Source organism: Ictalurus furcatus, chromosome 16 (genome assembly GCF_023375685.1).
Source record: "Ictalurus furcatus strain D&B chromosome 16, Billie_1.0, whole genome shotgun sequence".
Lineage (NCBI taxonomy): Eukaryota > Metazoa > Chordata > Actinopteri > Siluriformes > Ictaluridae > Ictalurus > Ictalurus furcatus.
Window position 1 is genome coordinate 8,620,379 of NC_071270.1, and position 23,788 is coordinate 8,644,166.

The following is a 23,788-nucleotide window of genomic DNA, read 5'->3' on the forward strand; positions in this document are numbered from 1 at the left end:
GACAGGAAATTGACCAGGCCATAGTTGGTATCATTGTTCTCGGCATGACCGAGAGAACCTGGCAATACCAGTGTGAAAATAGCCTTTATCAGTTGATACTGATTATTGACCGATACATCGGTGCATCTCTAATCTATATCCATCTATGGAAAAACAGACATTTCCAGTGAGTGAGGGTTTGTTCCAATTCTTCAAATCACTGCCCATAAATGTACTGTAAATAGTCCATGTCCAGTGTGCAAGCAGATTAGTTCAGAGAGCTAACATTAGCCATCAGCCGATAATCTCTGCACTAGCTAGTGAACTACGTTAGGCATCTAACGTTCTTTGACAGTATTCACAAAATAGAACTATAACTAGTCACTTTCTAAGTCACAGTAATAATGACAAATTCATAACGACACACACAAAAGAACACCCTCCCATGACAATGTTCGGGCAGAACAATAGATGGCAATATTTCCCCATCCCCAGTAATTGAACTTTTGCTCCACTGATTTGCCGGAGCAGTCAGAGAGACTGAGAATAAATGACACAAAGTTAAGTTATTTTAGAAACCTAAAAGATTCATACCTTTTGAAAAAAAAACATTTGGGGCTGGAGCCCCAGAAGTCACCTCCCTGCTCTGCCGCTGGTTGTCTCTGTCCATCTGTGTGTCCATATAAGCTTCTCTTTAGCACAATATCTCAAGAATGAGAATGTTCACAAAATTCATATTATAACCAGCAGATGAACTAGTTAGATTTTGTAATTGATCCAAACAGGCTCAAGGTCACGGCATGGTCAAATAATTTATCTTCAATAGCTTCCTTACAGACATGTTTATGCTCAAGTAGATTTACATTAAAAAAAAAAATCTGCATGGTTTGAGTTGATTTTGTAGAAAATCAGACGAACGGTCTAGGAGGAGTTAGAAAAAGTTTTTCAGAAAATTCAAAATGGCAGGCAGGAAGTTCGGCAGACCATGGCATAATTGGGATCATTGTTCTTGGCATTACCCACAGAATCTATCAATACCGGCATCATGACAATAAATAATCAAAAGCTATTATAATTTTTTTGAAGCTGTATTATAATTTTTATAACCTGAACCTTGACTTACCCATTTTCGAAACAGTAAACCAAGGCGTTCGTAAAATACAGCATTTTACATATAATAAAAAATGGACGACAGTCAAAATGGCCGACAATTGTAATATCATTACTCACTATGGCCCAAAGAATCTAACAAGACCAGTTTCATGATTTTATAACAAAGCATTCAGAAGTTATAAGCAAAAATGTGCTTTTTTCATATCTCATGAACAGTAGGTGGTGCTGTTCCCTAGCTGTGCACATATCCTCAAGTCAGGATGGCTATTCAGTTTGGTCTGAATATGCTAAAGCATTACGGAGATATAGCCTCATGTCCATTTTGGCATGCTTGCTGTCAAACTCGTTTGCGTGTTTATCGAGAATGGTTTGACTAATCATACACAAACATATGAGCGGACATTAGTAACTACTTTACAAGTCAAAGTGTAAATCACTTAAAATATTTTCTCAATTTCTAATGTGTAGAGTCAACAATAATGGTAATAATAATACTTAACTTAGCCATAAATGTTTTTCCTCAGTGTTCTTGTGGAATGCATCAATGTGTTATTTTATGAACGCTTTGAATAGGCACATGTTGTTGTCTCTGTAGACTGCTTTTATGTCCCCACCAATGTCAAAATCAGACCTATGCCCTGTGTGTGTGTGTGTGTGTGTGTGTGTGTGTGTGTGTCATACCAGTCTCTGAGTACTGAGGAGTCTGATGGCTTGGGGAAAGAAGTTGTTACACAGTATGGCTGTGAGGGTCCAAATGCTTCGATATCTTGTTCCCGATGGAAGGAGGGTGAAGAGTTTGTGTGAGGGATGTGTGGGGTCATCTACAATGCTGGCAGCTTTGCAGATGCAGCGTGTGGTGTGGAGGGAAGAGAGACCCCAATGATTATCTCAGCTGTCTTCACTATGCACTGCAGGGTCTTGTTATCTGATACAGTGCAACTTCCAAACCAGACAGTGATGCAGCTGATCAGGTTGCTCTCAATAGTTCCTCTGTAGAATGTTGTGAGGATGAGGGGTGGGAGATGTGCTTTTTTCAGACTTTGCAGAATATAGAGATGCTGCTGTGCCTTCTTAGTTATGGAGCTGGTGTTGAGGGACCAGGTGAGGTTCACAGCCTGGGGAACACCAAGGAATTTGGTGCTAGTGATGATCTCCAATCTAGGAGCCATCAGTGTTCAGTGGAGAGGGGTCACTCCGTGCTCTCCTGAAGTCAACAACCATCTCCTTTTTTTGTCCACATTCAGACATGGGTTGTTGGCTCTGCACCAGTCTGTTAGCCGCTGCACCTCCTCTCTGTATGGTGTCTCATCATTCTTGCTGATGAGACCCACCACCGTTGTGTCATTGGAGAACTTGATGTGATTTGAGCTGTGCATTACTACACAGTCCTGAATCAGCAGAGTGAACAGCAGTGGACTGAGCACACAGCCCTGGGGGGCCCCTGTGCTCAGTGTGGTGTTGCTGGAGATAATGTTCCCAATCCGGACTGTCTGAGGTTTCCCAGTCAGGAAGTCCAGGATCTAGTTGCAGAGGGAGGTGTTCAAGCCCAGCAGGTTCAACTTTCCAATCAGGTGCTGAGGAATGTTTTTGTTGAATGCTGAACTGAAGTCTATGAACAGCATTCGAACATAGGTGTCCTTTTTGTCCAAGTTGGTGAGAGCCAGATGTAGGGTGGTGGTGAAGGCATCATCTGTTGAGCGGTTGGGACAATGATTTTGTTAAGCTTTTGTGTGTCTTTGAAAGGGCAGTTGCTAACAAGTGGCTAAATGGGACTACAGAGGTTGTCCAGGACATTAAACATCATCACACCAAACAGGAAAACTCCTCTACTACAGCCTCATTGTATTTCTACTGCATACAGTAGTTTTGCCCATTTGAAGAAAAAAAAAAAAAAACCTTTATCTAAACCAAAAGCCTTAAGTACATTGAATAGATATGTAAAGTTTTTAACATAAAAGTTGGATTAATCCCATTAGATCAAGAAAAAGCTTTTTACCGTGCTGATCATGGATATCTAAAATATCTTGTCTTAAAAACAAATTGCCCATTATTGTCCTTTCTGGAATACAGTATGTTTGGATTTTATGTACAATTAGGTTAAAACAATTTTTAAGCCTTTTAGCAAGGCATTTTGATAATATCTTATAATTAGTGATCAGTAATGCCACAGGTCTCCAATTCTTTAAAAGAGACAAATCTCTCTTTTTAGGTAAGAAGGATGATACAGCCTGTTGACATGTCATATATCAAGGAGGTAACTCTGGACTTCAGTTCCCATCAGCCACTGCACTGTACTACAATATGTCACATGACCACCTGCACCTGAATCATGTTTCTGTTAACGAGCACACATATATAGCCATTGTTTGCACTGCTTCTCTGTCTTACATTTGTCTTAGATTACCATTGTCCATGTTACCGTGTGTTGATCCTGTTAGTTTATGTTTAGTCCTTGCCACAGTGTTTTGCATTAGTCATAGTATCTTTTGTGTTTTGTTGGTTTATTTAATAAAAATGTTTAAAATCTGCGATTGCTTCCTCATCTACCTTTGAAACGTGACAGAACGTAAGAATACAACGGAAGCAGCAGATCGCCATGAAGTACCTGGGCTTCAATCTACCACCTATGTTCACGGAGAACTATGCCACGCCAAAACAACAGGAGGAGGAGTACCAAGCTGAGCCACATAAGTAGCAGGTCGCCATGAAGTACCTGGGCTTCAACCTACCACCTATGTTCACGGACAACTATGCTACGCCATGACAACAGGAGGAGGAATCCGGGTACAAGTGGGAGTCTGTGGTTTGGGCTAGTACCATCTCCCTCCCTCCCTCCCCTATAATGGATCTAGGTCAGCAAACGGAGTCAGCAGAGAACAAAAGTCAGCCTCCATGCTTGTCTGAGGATGCCGCTCAGCTTTTCGGTTCAGCTGAGGATGTCGCTCAATCACCCGGGTTGGCTGAAGATGTCGCTCCATGTCCTGACATACCAAAGTGCTCCCCTCTGTTCGCCAACCCCGCTCACAATGCCGCTGTGCTTGCCGGCCCCGCTGAGGAAGGCACTCCGCTTTTCTGCCCGGCGGAGGACATCACTCTGCCTTCCTGCTCAGCTGAGGATGCCACTCTGCCTTCCTGCTCAGCTGTGGACGTCGCTCTGCCTTCCTGCTCAGCTGTGGACGTCGCTCTGCCTTCCTGCTCAGCTGTGGACGTCGCTCTGCCTTCCTGCTCGGCTGAGGAAGTCGCTCTGCCTACCTGCTCTGCTGAGGACCTCGCTCCGCTTTCCTGCTCGGCTGAGGACATTGCTCTGCCTTCCTGCTCAGCTGAGGTTGTCGCTCTGCCATCCTGCTTCGCCGAGGACGTTGCTCTGCCTCCATGTTCCACTGAAGACGTCGTTCCTCATCTTTGCTGCGCACCGTATGTCACTCCCCCTTCCTGCTCCACAGAGGGCATCGTTCCCCCCTCATGCTCTGCGGAGAGCATCGTTTCTCCCTTTGGCCTCGCGGAGAACCTCGCTCCCCTCCCTGGCCTCACGGAGAACCTCGCTCCCCTCTATGGCCTCGCAGAAATCTTGAAGCTTCCCTCGGGCCTTGCGGAGAACGTCGCTCCCCTCTCCTGTCCTGCAGAGGAAGTTGTCCCGCTGTCCTGCCAGGCAGACGTCGCTCTGAGCTCCAGCCCTGCTGAGGAGGTCGCTCTGAGCTCCAGCCCCGCTGAGGAGGTCGCTCTGAGCTCCTGCCCCGCTGAGGAGGTCGCTCTGCTTACCTGTTCCAATGAGGACATCGCTCTACTTACCTGTTCAGCTGACAACATCACTCTGCTTACCTGTTCCGCTGAGGACGTCGCTCAGCGTACCTGTTCCGCTGAGGACATCGCTCTGCCTACCTGTTACACTGAGGACGTTGTGTTGCTTTCTTGCTCCGCTGAGGACGGCACTCAGTCTCCTAGTTCTGCTGGGGACATTTTGCCCAAGGGGCCAGGACCACCAGATGGAGGGAGTGCATTTTTGGGTGCTCCGGGAGAAGCGCCCTTGGGGGGGAATCTGTCATATATCAAGGAGGTAACTCTGGACTTCAGTTCCCATCAGCCACTGCGTTGTACTACAATATGTCACATGACCACCTGCACCTGAATCACGGTTCTGTTAAAGAGCACACTTATATATAGCCATTGTTTGCACTGCTTCTCTGTCTTACGTTTGTCTTAGACTACCGTTGACCATGTTACTGTGTGTTGATCCTGTTAGTTTATGTTTAGTCCTTGCCACAGTGTTTTGCATTATTTAATAAAAATGTTTAAATTCTGCGATTGCTTCCGCATCTACCTTTAAAACGTGACATGACAGGACATGGGTAAATAGCCATCTCTGCTGCATTCACTGAAGACCTCCTACAGATCCTCTCCAATGAAGTTCCAATGGTGCTTGTAAAATTCAGATGGCATGCCATCAATTCCAGGAGACCATCCTGAGCCAGATTTACCAACTGCAGCGGTAAGTTCTTAAAAGGATACATCAGTGTCCAGAGCAGCTTTTGAGTCAGAGTCTAGTTGAGGCAGTTCTTGAAGGAGCTTTGCAGCACAGTCAGCGTCACAATGCCATATAGAGACTAGCATAAAAGTCCACTGCATGGTGACACATCTTTCACCCTTTCATTCAAAAAAGACCCAGATTCTTTTTGTTTCCCCCTTTTTTTTCCTGTTGCAAATTAACAAGTAACATAGGATCCTGTCTGCCCAATAATTCTGAGTCAAGGGCAGATATGTCTTCTTCAAGAATTTGATTACGTTTCTCTTAACCTCTTAGTTAACAGTTTACCGCTGACAAAACAATCTTATATTTGTCCTCCCAATTTCCCACCGTTCTTTAATTTTCATAAATGCCTTTTTTATTTTCCAGTGCTGCCAGAACTTCTCAAAATGTTCACAAGTTTTTATATTGGTGTAATTTGGTATTGAAGTAACATGGACTTCTTTGAAATCTGGGACATATTTATTATAACAGAAACCAAATGAGGGACAGTAAGCCCACTGGAATGACTGGACAATCAATGACCCTAATGCTAAATTTGTTAGGCACATAAATCCTGTCTTAGCGGCCAGCATTGATTCTATTATCAGTAACTTTTATCCAATTATCTTGTCTCACATTTGGATATTTAATCCTCCAAATATCTAAGAGGTCAGCCTCTCTAACTAATTTGGATAAATGAGTAGAAGACTGTATATGAGGTTCTTCAGAGTTACAATCTAAAATAAAATCTTCAGTGCAATTCCAATCTCCTCCAATGATAACATTATCATCATTAACACACTGTCTTAAAACATCACTTAACACATTCAAAAAGCTAATCCAAGTGTGACTCCAGCAGCATCCTTCACAGCAGAAGATTGAGACATAGCCTTGTGGACCACTTCTAGTCCAGGTTCATTTGTCACTATCTTCCAGGTCTCCAATGATGGCTGAAATGGAGGGAAACCTTGGTATTCCAATGGTATTCCATTGGTATTCCATGACAATCTTGGTATTAGTCAAATGTTTTTAATAATTGATCCAAATCTCCCACAAGCACTTTGGCCTGATGGCAAGGTGACCAACCATGCCAGCAATCAATATTGAGCCAGATACAGAGGTGAAGAACTCTGCATTGTTCTTACATCTGTCTAGCACTGTTTGCCCACACTGCTCAGAGTTTTACAAGTTCAGTACCTGAAATGAAGAAAAAGTATGAGTGTCATATTCATACACAGTGGCATACACCATTTAACATCTCATTAACATTAATAGTTATGCATTTGAGGAAAACTGGTATTGTTTGTGCAGTTAGAAGTTGCCATAGCAACTAGGCCAAAAAAAGTTTTCTTCGAGCAGGTGTGCTTTAACCATAAACTGCGCACCAGGGCTGGCACCTCTACTCCAAAAGTGGTGAGGCATATTTGGATGCTTTTAATGATATTTAATAAAATTTGAGCTGTTAATGATATTTAAACTAGATATCATGTGTCACAACAAATACTTATCATATATCAAGCAAATATTCTTTAAATTAATTTTATTAAACAGTAAAGAACCCACAACGTCTCAGTGTTTGCTTCCTTATACAATACTAGGGTTAACTCCGTTACATTCAACTTCTATTGAAAATTATAGAACAGGGACATCCAATCTTATCCAGAAAGGGCCTGGTGTGAAAAGCAAATTAATCAAAGTAATCTCAGTCTGGTATATGGAGGTCTGATTACAATACAATAACAGGGCACAACACATCTTTTAATGAACATCAGAGTAGTTTGTTGTGACCCCTACAGGCTTCATTTTGTATTTTACTCCTCAGGCAGCTCCTAACATAAAAAAAATAAGTTAGCAAATTTAGATAGCACTAATTCTAAAATGTTTTAAAAATTTGAAGACATGTTCATGTTCCACAGTAGGCTGTTTGTCACTGTAGTAACTGTTTGTTTTGTTAAACATATTTCCATCAAGCTTTACTTACTTTATTTGAAGAATATAATTGCATATGTCAATTAAAATATTGCAAAGTTTGTGATTCAAAGTGATACTGACTCAACACATGATTATTAAACACCAGTGAGCGCCAAAATGTATTGTAAGATACAAAAGTATTGAAGTACAGAAGTATTGTATACAGAGAAGTGTTTGGGCTCCGATGCTCCAGTTAAAACTAAGAAGTAACATTGTGTCAGGAGAATATCAACACCTAAATGCAATTTAAATATGTGAACGAGGTTAAATGTTACTGAGATTAGCTAGTTGTTTGCCCAGTGGTGTACAGTGTCCCTAAACAATATTGTCACGAAATGAAGGCGACAACGGAAGCAAGTGCAGGTTAGGCAGATTTAATCATAACAAGTACAAGGGTAAGGCAGAAATCCCTAGTCAAAAAATAGGCAGAGGTCAGGCAATCAGGCAAACAGGCAAAACAAGGCAGGGCAGAGAATCGAAGTCAATAGCGTAAACAAGGGTCAAAACTCAGAATGGAAAAACAGGAAAACAAGGCTTGGACAATGACAGAGACTAGGCAGCTGAACGTTTACTTCGCAAAGTTCAAATGTTCACAAGGTCTCTTATAAACTGTGTTGTGAGTTTGTGTGTGAGATTGGGTGCAGGTGTGTGTAGTTAGAACTCCGGAGACTGTGAGCGTGTGTGTGTACGGAAAGTGTAGTCCTCTTCAGCCATGTTTGTAGTTTGTGGTGCCTCCTGGGAAATATATTTGCTGGTTTGCAGTGATATGACAGTGCATAGACTAGGGTCAAGAATGTCCTGAGACGAAACCCAGCACTGTTCCTCTGGCCCATAACCTTCCCATTCAACGAGGTACTATATCTTGTCCCTCCTGTCCCATGAGTTAAGAATGTTCTTTAACAGGTAGGCCGGCTGGCCGTCGATGTCCAACGGAGCAGGTGGGGAGTCAAGTGGTACTGCCGTGGCTAGTGGGCCTGGGATGACTGGTTTGAGGCGCGAGACGTGGAATGATGGGGCTATGCGGCCGTGTCTCGGTAAGTCCAGCTTGTACATAACCTTGTTGATCTGTTTGATGATCCTGCAGGGTCCAATGTATCTTCGGTTGAGTTTTTTGCACGGGTATGGTTGTTTCAGATCCTTGGTGGAGAGCCACACTCTGTCACCTGGTTGGTACTGGGGTGTTCACTGCTGGGGGTGTTCACTGTTTCAGCCTTTTGTTTGTAGGTGTGCGTAGTTTGCACTAGGCATTGGTGTATGCTCTACCAAACTTGTTCACTCCTTCAGAACCATTGGTCGACAGACAGGGTGTCGCGTTCCATGGAAATAGAGGCGGCTGGTAGCCTAAGATGCACTGGAATAGTCACTGAGTGACGTAGGGAGTTCTGAGCATACTCAGCTCCTAATTGGCCTGATCCACTTGATCATTAGCCTGTGGATAGTAACCTGAGGTTAGATTGATGGTGATACCCATCTTTTCCATGAAACTGGACCAGATTCTGGATGTGAATTGAGGACCCCGATCACTGAGAATCTCTTCCAGTATTCCAAAGTACCTGAATACGTGCTGGAACAGCAGTTCAGCAGTTGTGAAGGCCAACAGGCTGGTGGGCAGTGAAATGAGATGCAGGGACTTCGAAAATTGATCAGCGGTCATTAAGATTGTAGTGTTACTTTGAGACTCTGAAGCTAAAGCTTGCCCATGGGCAGTGTTCGAGGCACCTTAGACTGAGCATACATTGAGCAAGAGGACACTACGCGATACACCTCCCTTGACGTGTTGGGCCACCAATACTTCTCTCACAACAGGTCGTAGGTGCGGTGTGTACCTGGATGACCAGTGGCAACCACCGGGTGGGCCCAGGAAATGAGCTCCAGCCGGTGCTGCTCAGGAACAAACTGCTTCCCTGGTGGACATGCTGCTAGGATTTGTGACTTTGGGATGCGTTTGAGTTTGAGGAAGGTGGTAGAATGTACTCCATGTGGTTGTCTCGAATGCCTGTGCTGTGTAGCCGGGAGAGGGCATTGGCTTTGGTATTCTTGGACCCGGGTCTGTAGGACAAGGTGAACTGGAATCGTGAGAAGAAGAGGGACCAACAGGCTTGATGAGGTGTCAGACGCTTGGCTGTACGTACATATTCAAAGTTCTTATGGTCTGTGAAAATGAAAAAGGGGTGCATGGCTCCCTCCATTCTTCCAGGGCTAGTTTGACCACCAAGAGTTCTCTGTTCCCCACATCATAGTTTTGTTCTGCTGGGGACAATTTCTTGGAGAAGGCCACTGGGTGAAGCTTTGGCTCGTCTCCGAACCTCTGTGAGAGGATGACTCTCACTCCTGTGTCTGTGGCATCTACCTCCACTACAAAGGGCTTGGAAGGATTGGGGTGCTTGAGGATGGAAGTGGTGGTGAATGCTTCCTTAAGTTGATTTAATGCTTCTTGGGTGGCTGGAGTCCAGGTTAGCCGCTTCGGCTTGCCTCGTAGCAGGGCTGTTAAGGGTTGTGCTATAGAGCTGAATCCTCTGATAAAACGTTTGTAGAAATTGGCAAAGCCCAGAGATCATTGTAACTCCTTGACCGTTCGTGGAGTGGGCCACTCCACCACTACCTGCACCTTGCCTTGGTCCATGGTGACTCCCTCAGGGCTGATGATGTAGCCCAAGAAGGAGATGGTGTGCTGATGGAACTTCTCTGCTTTGACATAGAGCTGCTGCTGCAGGAGTCTTTGCAAGACCTGACATACATGGAGGACATTTGGAGTAGATCAAAATGTCGTCGATGTAGGTGATGACACTCCTCCCCAACAGGTTTCTTAGGACGTCGTTGATGAGACATTGGAACACTGTGGGGGCACTAGAGAGTCCATATGGCATGACCAGGTACTCATAGTAGCCTGAGGTGGTACTGAAGGCAGTTTTCCACTCATCTCCCTCCCATATATGGACCAGGTTGTAAGTACTACAAAGTTCCAGCTGTGTGAAGATCGTTTCTGACCTTACTTTTTCAAGGGCTGCGGGCACAAGTGGCCAAGGATAACGGTACTTGACAGAGCGTTGGTTGAGGCCCTGGTAATCTATGCCTGGCCTGAGGATGCCTCCCTTCTTCTCCACAAAAAAGAAACCAGCCAAAGTGGGGGATGTAGAGGGACTGATGTACCCTTGTTGGAGTGCCTCCTGAACATATTCCTCCATGGCTCACTGTTCTGTCTGTGAGAGTGGATATACCCGCCCCTGAGGTTGGCTGGTTCCAGGCAGCAGCTCAATCGCACAGTCATATGTGCGGTGTGGTCGTAGTCCACTTGCTTTCTCCTTGCTAGATAACTCAACGAGGTTATGATACTCGGGTGGAACTTGAACTGGAGCGAGTTGGTTGGGACTTTCCACTGTTGTGGCTGCTATCGGGATAACCAGGGCTTGAAGACAGAGTGCATGGCAGTAAGGAGACCAGTGAGTCATTTGTTTGTTGGTCCAGGAAATACGAGGATGCATACCACCGTGCTCCACCATGTCCTAAACTCATAAAAAAACTCATTAAAAAAATTGCACTTACACCTCTACTCTGCACACTTTGGTTCTTCTGGAACTCAATTAATGGATCTTGTATGGTAACACTACTTGTATTGTTCTCTGCTTGATATATCGCTTTGCTTGTATTTTCTCATTTGTAAGTCGTTTCTGGATAAAAGCGTCTGCTAAATGAATAAATGTAAATGTCCTAATCACTGAAGTTTCCCGCTGCTCCGGAGTCAATCAGTGCTGCGAGAACAGAAGACACCCCTGAGTGTTCAATCATAGCTGGTAGAACGAGGCTTGGTGAGAGAGTAACTGAGCTGGACTCACCCTTTGGGAACGAGGTCTGGAGTCCCCACTCTCCCCGGTGTGCCGACAAGACTTGAGAGGGCACTGTCGGATGAGATGGTTGTCTTCTCCACAGTAAAAGCAGCAAAACTTTCAACGATGCTTCTCTCTCTCCTCCACCCTGAGCCGTGCATGTCCCAGCTGCATGGGCTCTGCGGTGGCTCGTTGCACTGTAACACTTTCCTCGTGATGCACTGAATGGTGGCTTTGCAGAAGTCAATCCAGTCAGATGGTGAGGTCAATGAGAGAATCGAGGGTGAGTTGTTCGTCACGACAGGCCAGCTTCATCACTATTTCCAGGTAAGTCCCTGGCAAAACACAATCTTTAGGGCTGGTTTGTTCCACTCACTCCTTGCTGCGATGGTCCGCAACTGGAGGCCATATTCAGCAACACAACGTGAACCTTGAGTCATGGTTAGAAGCTCCTGATCAAAGACATGTCGGAAACGCCCCGTAAACTGTTCCAAAGAAGAGATGGAATCGCCGCCTTGCTCCCATAAGTCTGTAGACAATAGGAGAGCATTCCCGGTTAAGAGTTCCAGAAAATGGGTGATCTTACATGTCTCTGGCATGTCTGGGTTGCTAGCGAAGAACAAGGAGCATTGTAGCAGGAACCCTTTACATCGTGCCGGATCCCCGGCATACATTTCCAGTGCCGGTATCGGAGGAAACTGAGCGTGAGTGGGCATGACAGCCAGCATGGGCTGAGAAAGGCGAGTAACCTGCTCAGTCAAGTAGACTAGCTGTTGGTGGTGTTCACTCATCAGCCGTCCGTGGGCATCGACGGCTTGACGCCACTCTGGTTTACCTGCTGCTTCCATGAAGAGGCAAAGCAATCCGTCACGAGATGGAGGCGACAACTGAAGCAAGTGCAGGTTAGGCAGATTTAATCACATGTACAAGGGTAAGGCAGAAATCCCTAGTCAAAAAACAGGCAGAGGTCAGGCAATCAGGCAAAACGAGGCAGGGCAGAGAATTGAAGTCAATAGCATAAACAAGGGTCAAAACTCAGAATGGCAAACCACAAAAACAAGGCTTGGACAATGACATAGACTAGGCAGCTGAACGTTTACTTCACAAAGTTCAAATGTTCACAAGGTCTCTTATAAGCTGTGTTGTGAGTGTGTGTGAGATTGGGTGCAGGTGTGTGTAGTTAGAACTCCGGAGAAGGTGAGCGCGTGTGTGTGTACGGGAAGTGTAGTCCTCTTCGGCCATGTTTGTAGTTTGTGGTGCCTCTTGGGAAATGTAGTTGCTGGTTTGCTGTGATATGACAAATATAGTTAATGTATCAGTAAATCTGAAAAGACAGTGATTTGCAAATAATTTTTTGCAACAACAAAAAAATAATAATAAAGGAAAAACTTGGTCCTGGGTACTGTATAACTTTTTAGAAAAGTTTAGAAAGCATTTTTTTCACAACCTTTGCTTGCCAGTTGGCACATTCATACCCATTTTCTAAACAATTCTTTGTTCTTTGTTTATTTGTTGATTTGTTAATCAATCAACTACTGTAATGAAGGGGTTGAGCACCCCTAAAGCTATAATCCTAGATATGGAGCTTTCTGTATGTCACCACTTGTCATTATTTCAGAGAATAAAGATGCTGCCAGAGATGGTAGTAGATACAGTCCCCTTCAAAAGTATTCAATGGCAAAGCCAAGTCTTTCGTTTTTGTTGTATACTGAAGATATTTGAGGTCAGAAGATAATAAATCAGACAATAAATCAGAATGTCAACTTTCATTTCCTGATAATTACATATAGGTGCTACTAGATGTTATATGTAAACTTAGAACATGGCACCTTTGGTTACAAATCAGACAATTTTTAAGTAAGCAGAAGTATAGAAACAGATAAACTTAATAACAAATATTAAGTCTTATTTACTTTGTGTTGCTTCCAATAACTGCATCAAGCCAGCAACCCACTGACCTCACCAAACTGTTGCATTCTTCTTTTGTGATGCTTTTCCAGGCTTATACAACAGCTTCTTCCAGTTGTTGTTTGTGTTGGGGGTTTCTCTCTCCAGTCTCCTCTTTAGGAGGTGAAATGCATGCTCAATTGGATTAACCTCTGGTGATTGACTTGGCCAGTCTAAAACCTTCCACTTGCTTCCCCCGATGAAGTCCTTTGTTGTGTTGGTAGTGTGTTTTGTCATTGTCTTGCTGCATGAAGCAGCCATGCAAACCCAAGCTATGACACCTCCACCGTGCTTGACTGATGAGCTCATATGTTATGGATAATGAAAAGATCCTTTCTTCCTCCACACTTTGGCCTTTCCCTCACTTCTGTAGAGGTTATTCTAGGCTCAAGAACTCTTGTGGCTCATCTCTGTATTTCTTTGGGGATTCCAATATGGTCTTCTAATTCTTACTGCTGAGGAGTGGTTTGCATCATGTGGTATGGTCTCTGCAGTTCTGCTCTCAAAGACTTCTTCAAATGGTAGGTTGTGATACCTTCATCTCTGCCCTGTGGCAGTTGTTGGTGAGTTGTTTAACACATCTAGATGTAAATATCAGGAAATGAAAGCTACAATTCTGATCTATTGTCTCATCTTTTGATCTTAAACACAAATGTCTTCAGTTTTCAGCAAAAACAAAATAATTGACTTTGAGTTTGAATACTTTCAGAGAAGACTGCACAAGATCCAAATATACTTCAAGCCATCAAATATATTTGGAACTTGTGCATTAGACCCCACTAATAATAGGAACAAATATTAATTTGATCATATGACATCTATTGCTGCAAAAAGAAATAATATTTTAAGGGTATGCATGTTTGTGATGTATGCATACTGCCATTGTATTGCAATGTCCTGCTGCCATTGTATTGCAATGTGGTTTGACACTATTGCAAAAAATGCAGTCATAAACTAAATGGAATGTCGGACAGGAACTGGGCTTGAGAGGTCGCCTCTTCGACCTCACACAGGAACTGGGCTGGAGAGGTCGCCTCTTCGACCTCGGACAGGAACTGGGTAGGAGAGGTCGCCTCTTTGACCTCGGACAGGAACTGCCACTACATTGATCTCTGGCTGGAGCTCTGCAGGTGAGACCACCTCGAGGGTCTCAGGTTGAAGCTCTGGGGATGAGACCACCTCGTGCATCTCATGCTGGAGCTTTGGAGATGAGGTCGCCACATTGACCTCTGGCTGGAGCTCAGCAGGTGCTCTCTTGTGGAGCCATTTGTGAGTACACCAGCTGCACTTGAAACATCCCTGAGAGCAGAAATATGATCCATGGATCCCAAGTTTTCTGCATGTGGGAAACTGTAGCTGGGCCTCTTTACAGCAGCCCTCAGTCTTGCAGGTCAGTGTCACCTCCACCACTGCCCTGTCGGCTGGGGCCTGAAGCTGAGCTGCAGAGGCTGCCCTGTCAATCCACTCATAATAGGTGTAGAATGGCAGGTCAGCCTTGTTCGTCACACTGGCTCCCCTCAAAAGTTGATCCAGGTCATTGCTCTGCCCTGGATGCCCAAACTCCTTTAAGAATATTTCCGAAAATTGAGTTACATTATTGAGGGCACTGGACCCTGTACTGGCCAGATGCGCCTTGGGTTAAACAAGGGCAGCTGAAAACAATAATGGCAGACACTTGGGAAACAACTAATGACAAAACAGGGGTGGAGTCAGAACATAACCATAACAAAAGCACATGTCCAATGTAAACAAAGTCACAAGGTCATGAAAGACTGAACAACGTGTGTTTGCTAAGCACTCACACACCTGGCTCGTGCATGCACATGTGCTTTGGTTTTCCGAGCACACAGCCATAGTGCAGTGCTGACTCAAAGGGAAATCGTGACCAATATTTAGCAGCTTATTTTTAATACTGGAATGTTTGAATCTATGCATTTCTTCTTTGTTCAAAAATACGTATACAGTGGGGGGGAAATAAGTACTGGACGCATCAACATTTTTTTTTAGTAAATATATTTCCAATGAGGCTATTCATATGAAATTTTCACCAGACATCAGTACCAACTCAAGAAATCCGGAAATATGAATAATTCACAACATTAAAGTCCATAAATAAAGTTATGTTTAATGAAGTGGAATGACACAGGAAAAAAGTATTGAACATGCTAAATGAAATTGATTTAATACTTAGTAGAGAAGCCTTCGTTTGTAATGACAGCTTCAAGACACTTCCTGTATGAAGAAATTAATTGGCCGTAGTATTTAGGTGGGATTTTGGCCCAAATTAGCTGGCTCCAATTGCATAATTATTAATAAACTCAAATGAGACTCATCTTTATTATGACAAAAACAAGCTTTGGTGACTTGCATACACAACAGATATATATATATATATATATATATATATATATATATATATATATAGTGTGTCACGAATCGAGGTTGAGCCAGAAGCAAGTGCAGATAACGATATTTATTTAAACAAACGTACTATGAGACAAAGACACTAAGACAACTTGGTATAACACTGTGGCATGAAACAAAACACCGAGACATAAACAACAAGAGTCTAGGACAATGAAAGACAAGCAAACAGTGCAGACAAGGACTATATATATACACACACGAGTGCTCATTAACAAAACGTGAGTCAGGTGCAGATGGTCATGTGACAGCTAGTGCAGTGGCTGATGGGAAGTGGAGTCCAGAGTTTCTTGATACATGACAGAACCCTCCCCCAAGGGCGCTACTCCCGGAGCGGCCAAAATACTGAGGCTGAGATACTTCCTCAGCTGAACATGAAAGCGGGGCGACATCCTCGGCAGAGCATGAAAGCGGGGCGACGTCCTCGGCAGAGCATGAAAGCGGGGCGATGTCCTCGGCAGAGCATGAAAGCGGGGAGACATCCTCCACGGGACAGGAGAGGGGAGCGAGGTTCTCCATGAGACTCAAGGGGGGAGCGAGGTTCTCCGAGAGGCTCCAGGGGGGAGCGAGGTTCTCCGCGAGGCCAGGGAGAGGAGCGAGGTTCTCCGCAAGGCCAGGGAGAGGAGCGAGGTTCTCCGTGAGGCCCAAGGGAGGAACGATGCTCTCCGCAGAGCATGAGGGGGGAACGATGTCCTCCGTGGAGCAGGAAGGGGGAGCGACATACTGAGAGAAGCGAAGAAAAGGAGCGACGTCTTTAGCGGAACATGGAGGCAGAGTGACGTCCTCAGGGAAACAGGATGGCAGAGAGATGACCTCAGCCGAGCAGGAAGGCAGAGCGACGACCTCAGCCGAGCAGGAAGGCAGAGCGACGTCCTCAGCTGAGCAGGAAGGCAGAGCAGCGTCCTCAGCCAAGCAGGAAGGCAGAGTGACGTTCTCAGCTGAACAGGAAGGCAGAGCGACGTCCTCAGCCGAACAGGAAGGCAGAGCGACCTTGAGGTAGCTGAACAGTGGGGAATTCTTGAGTCGGGTAGGAGATGGAGCGACGTCTCTCACGGAACATGGAGGCAGAGTGACGTCCTCCACTGAACATGAAGGTTGAACGAGAGCCATAATAGGGGAGGGAGGGTGGGAGTTGGTCTCAGCCCCGACCACAGATTCCCCCTCCTGTCGGCGTGGCATGGCGTAGTCCTTTATGAACGCCGGGTGTGGCCTGGTGCATGGTCTGTCCGGCTGCGGCAGGCCTAGCATGCGGTTATTCTGAGCGAGTAGTTCATCTGTTCTTCTTCCCTTCTCCAATAGTCCTCTATACCACTCCTCATATGCTGCAAACCAGGCGTCCATCTTGGTGATCTGCTGCTTCTGATAAATGGTCTTTCGTTCTGTCACGTATCGAGGTTGAGCCAGAAGCAAGTGCAGATAATGGCATTTATTTAAACAAACGTACTATGAAACAAAGACACTAAGACAACTTGGTATAACACTGTGGCATGACACAAAACACAGAGTCATGAATGACAAGAGTCTAGGACAACGAAAGACCAGCAAACAGTGCAGACAAGGACTATATATACACACACGAGTGCTCATTAACAAAACGTGAGTCAGGTGCAGGTGGTCATGTGACAGCTAGTGCAGTGCAGTGGCTGATGGGAAGTGGAGTCCAGAGTTTCTTGATACGTGACACACACACACATATATATATATATATATATATATATATATATATATATATATATATATATCCCCTATGAGGCTTTCCCATTAATTAATTAGATAGATTACCATTTAGTTCATTTGATTTTTGTATTGTTAACAATCCACAAATTAAATTTATGAGTACAGCTCCACAAGACAAGGGAGGTCCAGCAAGACTGCATACATAATTACAGAGATATACAACTGAAGTTAAAACATTTTAATCAACTGCAACATTCTGCAAAATGTGAAAGTCCTATGTTAACAGATAATAATGCCAAAATATTTAATTTTTTTTACATTATCCCTCAAGATCTTAGGTAGCAAACAAGTTTGCAACAGCATTAACTTCATGAAAGCATTTTTTTTCTGATTTATACTTATCAGAAACAGCACACTGAAGCAGTACATTCTTTCCTGTCTTTGGTAAGAAAATCTTCTCTGTTTATCATTGAAACATTATCCTTAAACTATAAAACTTAACTATATCTTTTTTAAAACATTTCTGTATAATCACTATCAATCAACCAATTTAGGGATATAAAGCAGAAGCTTTATTTAGCCTTAGAAAACATGAGCTACTACTGTCACTTTTGTGCACTGTGCATCCATCATGGAAAGAGAGCACCATGTTCTGCATACAGGAAGTGTGAATAGGCTTCTTGAGGATAATTACAAGGGGTTGGTGATTGGTTTCTACAACTGTGGGCTTCCCATATCAATAATCCTTGAATTTGGTGAAGCAAACACGACCATCAGCAGCTCCTTTTAAATTTGAGCATATCATGTCTGGTCTGCAAGTCCACTGCATGACGCATCACAAGTAAATGTAACTGGCTTATTCACATCATTATATGATAAGACTGCTGAGCTGGACAAGCATGATTTGATGGTCAAACGCTTGCTAGTGCTGCTGGGACAAACACCATGCAGTCTTTGTGGGTCAGCTTTATTTAGCCTTAGAAAACATGAGCTACTACTGTCACTTTTGTGCACTGTGCATCCATCATAGAAAGAGAGGGAGAGAGAGGGAGGCTTTATATACTCTTCATTATCAACAGTGCTAGAAAATTAATCAATGTACAAGATTACAATGTGCAATTTCCAGCCTAACATAAACATTGTTCTGGATAAAGGCGAACCAAGGTTTCTTTCTAGTGTGTTAAAAAGAGGATCCATTCTGTGGCAGTCACTGAAGCAGTGGAACACAGTGTCTGGTGTCCCACAGAACCTGCGGAGGGGAGAGTCAGTGTGGTTGCACTTGAAGAGGAAAGTATTTGTCAGCATTGCGGAGTGAAGAACTCACTACTGCAGATCTCTAGAACGCTTTGGTAGAGGGCTCTTTTACAGCACTCTCCATGAAGGGGATTGAGGTGGAGCTGTGGGTAGATGTGTTCTCCACTTTGCATCTGCTTGGCCTTTTGAGTTCTCTTGAAAGTCTGTTTTTTATGCAGGAGTTGTACAGTTGGTTCTTTGTTGCCACTGAGAAAGGAATATTTTGAAGTCTTTTGTATGAGAGGAGTTGACCTGTGCTGTTGTCATCTGGAGCTCTGCTAGGAGTTATGTACTGTTCTGGAATGAACATTTGCATTGGATCTCCATCTGTTTATGTAGGTCAGTACATAAACTCTACATTTCCTACAATCCTCTCTGATGTGCCCCAATCTCTCTGGTCAGTTGACATACCCACTCTCACTTATCTTGGTCAATAAGATCTTTTACACTGGGTACTTCTGCTGAAATAAAAACAGTGTAGTCAAGACAAAGTCCACAAAGTGCTTCTGAAGTTGATGCAGAAGTTCTGGAAGTGGATCCAGTACTTTCAGACAGCCACAGCATTGAGGCTATTAGGGTCTTAAAAATGTAACCATGGTCCACTCTGTCAAATGCCTTTTCTTGATCTAGTGACACAAGTCCAGAATAAACTTGTGTAGTTCATTAAGGTGTAACAGGTTAAACCCTAGAAAAAGGTTATCGAACATTGAGTGTTTTGGGATTCATTTTGATTTATCCCCATGAATTCTTCAGCTAGAAATGTTTTAAGGTGGTTGGTTAATGATTTTTTTTTTTAAAAATTTGTCCTGAGGAGAGACACAGTATGCCAGTTATTTAAGCTGCTGAGGTCACCTTTTGGGTTGTAGAGTGATTACAGATCTTCTAAATCTGAGGGGTAGAGCTTGGTATTCTGTGAATTTGAGTATGACTGGGCCAACGCAAGGCAAGAAAGTTTTATGATCCCAAATGATCCAAAGCATAGGAGTAAGTCCTAGTCCTAGAAGTAAGTGAAAGACTGATCTGCAGTTATGAGAAGAGTTCGGTTGCAGTTATTGCTGCTAAAGGTGGCACAAACAGATTTTAAGTTTAAAGGGGAAATTAGTTTTTCACATTAGTGATAAGTGTTGGCTTTTTATTGAAAAAAAATGTATTGCATGTTTACACAGGTTGCCTTTGTTTTATGTTGTATTTCATTTGAAGATCTAAAACTATTTGGTTTGAGACACACAAAAATAGAAGAAATCAGGATGGGGCAAATATTTTCTCAGCACTGTATGTGGCGTTCCATGGACATAGAAGTGTCTCTTCAGTTTGGTGATTACAGCTGTAGATGTTGTTTCACAGAGAAGATAGATTTTATGCAACCTTGAATAAGCGTCCACGAAAACTTGGTAAAGTTGCCATGCCACTTAAACATACATATCTGTGGCCACTGTGGATCATGGGAGCTCTGGACCTGGATGATATAGATTTAGAGGTTGTTTTTGCTAATATGATCTGGTGCTATTGCAGAGTGATACAGTGACAAGACTCTGTGATGTCTTTTCTCATCATTGGCCAAAACATTTTACCTCTGGCTCTGTTCTTGGTTGCTTCCAGTCCTAGGTGACCTCTGTGCCCAATATTGATGTATGTGGCCTGTTCCTTCTTCCATTGTGCAACCCAGCCAAGGTTATACAATTATAGAATTATTCTGGAAATTATTTAATTTGACATGTAGGGCAATTATTATGATTACTTTATTATTATTCTTTCTTATTGTATTTTGGTTTATTTGTATTTTTTCGTTATTATGGTCTTGATGCTGTTGATTGAGATTTGAGCCAATAGGAAGGCAAGGGGGAGCGGAAGTCCCGCCTCCGTGTAATATTTCTTTCGGCAGATGCCTGCTTTTTTTCTTTTTCAATTTAGCCATGTAGCTGTCTCAACGTAGCAGAACTGTTTTTTGTATCTTTTATATATCAAACTGAAACTTTTCATTGAAGCTTCCCAGTATATACGGCTGCATAACCTTTTTATTTTGTGTAGCAAGAACGGATTTTGGTGAGTTATCTATTTTGAGTTTTTTTTTTTTTAACTTGTAATGTAGCAAGTTTAGCTAGCTAGCGTAGCTTCTGCATAGCATTGCTGTTGCAAATAATTGATATGTTTACCTGTCCTAGAAATATTGATAGCACAGAAATTACTTTTGTATTGTATGTACTTTAATTCATATTTGAAGAGAGACATGTTTTGTAAAGTCACGATTCAGTCAAAGTGGTTGGCTGCCTCGTGGCATTTTAGTTAATTGAATCTTGGAATGGTGGTGCTCATGTGCTAAGAAAGAACACAAAGAGATATGCGCCATTTCATTTTTCTACTTTATTGTGAAGGATGTTTGCAACACATTATACTAAGAATTGCATGGTATTTTGTTTGTTCAAGGTAATGCAATTAATACCCATTGCAGTTCTTTATACTTCATGGTTATTACTCAGATTATGGGTAAATGTATTTGTGAAATTGAAATGGGTACTAAACAGTTGTACGACATTTAGAAATAGTCTTTACAACATGATTAGGCTTAATGATTAAGAATCTATTTTTTTGTGAATAATCCTATGCTGATGTTGTTTAGTTCTTTAAGAAGAACAGTGTAATGACCAGTATAGTGTTGATAAATAGAATGTAAGCAATGTCCTGTTTCTTTTAATAAGTGAACAGGCTAGGTTTTTTGTGTGGATGAACAGTCTACTGTAGAGGATTGACACCAGACAGAAGAGATACCAGCAGAACTTATGGAACCCCTCTTCCTGGAAATACTTGATCAAGATTTCCCTAATCAGGGAATGGTGAGCCACCCAAGCAATTGCATGCAGAAGATTTGAACACCTCCCTCAGGATACCCGCCTATGCGGCAGGACTGATACAACTTGTGGGTAGGATTTGAAACAGAAAGAACCCTTTTGTAAGAGAACCAGAAAACTGTAAATCCATTTATTTCATTTAATTCAGTTCCATTTTATTGTGACTCTGTATTTTATTTTGATCAATGGTTCATAAGTAAAGCCGGCAACTTAACTGTACTTATCTTGTCCACTGGTCTCAATCCATTTGGTTATTTATCAATACACCTCCCTCCGAATCTAGTACTGGTCCTATAATATGTGGTTATCTGGTATCATGCCAGTTACATTAAAATATGGAGAGTCCAGCCAGGAGGTGTGTGGCATAAATTTGCATATTCATAATCTTAGAATTATTAAATTAATCAAACTTCAATCAAATTTAGATGTTTGTGAGACCAGATTAGAGTGCTAGATTGATGTCTGGCAGATTAAATATAGATGTGAATAGGTATTCAAGTAATTGTTATGCTTGTCCAACAATTCTGAGGTGAAATGGTGATTGTACAGTTAGAGGGTGTAAAGGTGCCCAATTCTTTGATAATAAATGGGCTTACCAACACTACAGTAGATGAGGAGCTCTTTGATGTCTTGAAAGTTCATGGGTCCATAGCGAGGGTAATTCCCATTTCTAACCCTCACTCTGAATTTCATGAGAAAATAGTTGAGTATGAGTATGAGTCAGCCATTGAATCAATAGGTAACCAATGACCTTTTAGACATCAAAATTCAGAGAACCCATTCATTACTTACCACATTAAAGCCCTGAGTAGTGTGTACTTTTCCCAAGTGAGTAATGACGCCACAACGTCTTACCTTAGTGTATTGAGGGGGATTGCTAAACAAAGTGGAAGGTCTTTCAGTGAAGTGTTGCAGGAGGAACTTTCTCAAATTTCAAAATCACTGAGCCCTGCTGCTGAAGAAGAGGTGACAACAAATGACAATGATGAGGAAAGTGGAAGTGAAGATGTGGGGCACAGCCCAGTGGAAACACACAGTGATCTGAAGGTGAGAGACATTGATAAGCTTATCTCTCCTACAAGCCCTGTTGTCACATCTAAGCCAGCCATACCAACTAGAGACAAGCCACTGCAGCACAGTGTTAAAACTCCATTCAAAATAAGCCCCATAGATGGCAATCCCACTGAGGTTCAGAGGGTCATTGTGGAACACATAGTAAAAACTGAAGGAACTACAGCACAAACTCGGGTATCATCGAAGCTCAGAACCTTCTCCGGGAAAGATCCATGTCCAAGTGGTGGGACAAATTGATACATGGCAAACAAATGTTGAGCTCTTCTTGGAAGACCCATCTATGTCTGATCTACACATAGCTAAGAAAATTATGGAAAGTCTCACCCCCAGCTGCAGACATTATCAAACCACTGGGACCTCAAGCTGCCCCAAGGACCTTTATTGAGCTACTAGATTCAGCTTTTGGCATAGTTGAAGACGGAGATGAATTGTTTGTGAAGATTATGAATACTCTCCAGAATGCAGTTGAGAAACCTTCCAACTATCTCCATAGGCTGCAATCAACATTGAGCAAGGCTGTCCGTAGAGGTGGGGTTTCTCAATCTGAGACAGATCGTCACCTTCTTAGGCAGTTTTGTCGAGGCTGCTGGAATGATGTGCTTATTACTGACCTCGGTCTTCAGAAAAAGAAAGAGAACCCACCTACCTTCAAAGAATTGTTGCTCTTGCTCTGCACAGAGGAGGACAAACATGCTGTAAAGTTAATGCGCATGAAACAACATCTAGGGCCTTCAAAGCAGAAAGAGCAGCCCAGCACCCATTCTACCCATGCTTACTAACAAGATGTTTGTATTGTAGAAGAGCAGCGACCAACCAAAGATGAACTGTCTCCAGAAACTGCAGACTTGAGGAGACAAATTGCTGAGCTTAAGGTCCAACTGGCAACCCTCATGTCTCCGAAACAGAAGAGAGCCAAACCAGTTAAAGCTAAGTCAATCTGCAAGAACACTCCTCAGTCTACATCATCAGAGCCAGTTATTACTTCGCAACAAGATTCAGACCCGGCCCATAAATCTAAGCCCAGACTATGGTACTGCTTTCAGTGTGGGGAAGATGGGCATATTGCCGCTTCTTGTAGTAATGCCCCAAATGCCCCCATAGTGGAAAGTAAAAGAAAAGAGTTAAAGGAAAAGCAG